This window comes from Palaemon carinicauda, chromosome 35 (genome assembly GCF_036898095.1).
Source record: "Palaemon carinicauda isolate YSFRI2023 chromosome 35, ASM3689809v2, whole genome shotgun sequence".
Classification (NCBI taxonomy): domain Eukaryota; kingdom Metazoa; phylum Arthropoda; class Malacostraca; order Decapoda; family Palaemonidae; genus Palaemon; species Palaemon carinicauda.
In genome coordinates, this window is record NC_090759.1 from 28,794,735 (window position 1) to 28,797,234 (window position 2,500).

Consider the following 2,500-nt stretch of genomic DNA (forward strand, 5'->3'; position numbering starts at 1 on the left):
ATTTGGTCGTTTGTATTTTGAATATTTAATTTTATAATGGGAATTTTAAGAATACTCGTTTAGTTTCCAAAAAAAGAAGTTTAAGACAATGAGCTTTTTAATATTCTAGCAATTTTTTCTAATCTTGTTAGTGTATATGATATCTTATGTAGATCTTCTTTCTCAAGCCTCTTAATAATTCTCATGAAACGGTGTCGCGTGAAATCATCCTTTACAGTCGTGGCCTTGGTGATGTAGATTTTGGCTGTAGTCAGCACTCTTACGACATCAAACTTGCAAGTTTCATATATAGTTATGCATTGCGAGTAATTTGGATATTTAAGGTAAACATATTTGATTGTGATATTGTGCTTTAGGTTTTGAAATTGAAAGGACTGCGATAAATTAGTTTAATCTGTTAACAGCTAGATGTTAATGTTTTTATATAGTATTCCCTCCCTTCTGGATTCTTATTCCATTGAAAACACCACGGGGCTTAGTATCAGAAAACCCGTTTTAGTCCCTGACCATTCATGCAGTTATTAACCTTTCATTAGATAAAGTAATATTATGGTCTTACTTTAAAGTCAATCCAAGTAATTATTAATTCAACAGGTAAATAGAAAGAAATGAGAAGCTTACGTAGAAGTTTTCTTAGTTTATGTTTTCACATTATAACCTGATTCATCATCATCATCTCCTTCTACGCTTATTGACGCAAAGGGCCTCGGTTAGATTTTGCCTGTCGTCTCTATATTAAGCTCTTCCTTGAATTACTTTATTTAAATATGTATGTATCATTATCATCATCTCCCCCTACGCCTATTGACGCAAAGGCCCAATGGCCTCGGTTAGATTTCGCCAGTCGCCTATATCTTAAGCTTTTAGTTCAATACTTCTTTCTTCATCTACTTCGCGCTTCATAGTCCTCAGCCCTTGTGGAGCCCAGCTGAACGTTTGGTGAACTAATCTCTTGGGGAGTGCCCTTATTCACTATGGAGAAAAGATCGAGAAAATATACTGCCAAATATAAACTAAACAAGCTGTAAATGAAGGCGAGAAAGCAAACAATATTCAGAGCTATTATTCTTTGGAATCAGGGAAAACTGTGTCCGGAAGTTAATGAAACAAAAGGGAATTTAGTTGGAACCTATGGATTTGCAAATCGCGTAATTAAATGTAAATGCCTTATTATTATTATTATTATTATTATTATTATTATTATTATTATTATTATTATTATTACTTGCTAAGCTACAATCCTAGTTGAAAAAGCAGGATGCTAGAAGCCCAGAGGCTCCAACGGGGAAAATAGCCCAGTGAGAAAAGGTAACAAGGAAAAATAAAATATTTTAAGAAGAGTAACAACGTTATAATACATATCTCCTATATAAACTACAAAAACTTTAACAAGAAAGAAGAAGAGCAATAAGATAGAATAGTGTGCCAGAGTGTACCCTCTAGCAAGTGATGATAGAGTTGAACATTTCTTCCATTGAGTTTTATTTCTTCTTTTATTCGAGATGATCAGGGTATTTATCAGCATCATTATTTAGTGAACAAATAAAGAAATAATGCACTTGGTTTGATATAAGAACGATGATTCAGCATGTATATATGAAAGATCTGTTCTAATGTTGTTACTGTTCTTTAAACATTTTAATTGTTTACTACTCTTGTAGTTGATTTACTTCTTTTTTTCCTTTTCTGACGGGGCTTTTTTTCCATTTTGGAGCCCTTGGGCTTAATAGCGTTCTGCTTTTCCAATTAGGGTTGTAGCCTAGCTAGTAATAATATTAATAATGATATTGTCAAGATTAATATATGAAAGAGATGAAAATATAAATGCAGAAAGCATACATTGTATCGGAAGTGGGGTTGTACCATATTACATAAACGATGCAGACATTCATTAACCTGACAGACTGGAAAGTAACGTCCCTGACTGGTGAATGCCAAACTGGGGTTCGAGTCCCGCTCAAACTTGTTAGTTTCTGTGGTCGCTGCAACCTCACCATCCTTGTGAGCTAAGGAGGGGAATTTGGTGTAGTCTATAGGTTTATCTGCTGAGTCATCAGCAGCTGTTTCCGGGCCTTCCTTGGTCCTAGCTTGGATGGAGAGCAGGCTTGGTTGCTGATCGTATGGTTAGTCTCTAGGGCATTGTCCTGCTTGATAGGGCAACGTCACTGTCCCTTGCCTCTGCCGTTCATGAGTGGCATTTAAACCTTTAAACATGATGGCAAAAGTTTCCATTAGAGTCCGGTATCGTTTCTTTCCGCCAAATGCTTTGGAAATAAACTTAGGCGATTAACCCTTCCCATGGTTCGGCCAATGACATCAACTGGAGTCTTTACAATGCAATTAGCGCCTTCGATGCCTCGGAGTTTGGGCGTTTCTTTGATCGTGTTTGCTTGAATTCGGTGATGCGTCTTCCACCTAATAGGACGTGAAGACAACCTTCACTGAATGGGGCGGGAAGACGTTTTTCACGGAATGGGGCGGGAAGACGTCTTTCACGGAA

General features: G+C 36.7%; 1 protein-coding gene across 2 annotated transcripts in view; it reads left to right on the top strand.

Moving 5' to 3' along the window:
• LOC137627673 (uncharacterized) overlaps positions 1-2,500 on the top strand; it is a 559,839-nt gene that overhangs the window by 172,803 nt on the left and 384,536 nt on the right. The window lies entirely within an intron of this gene.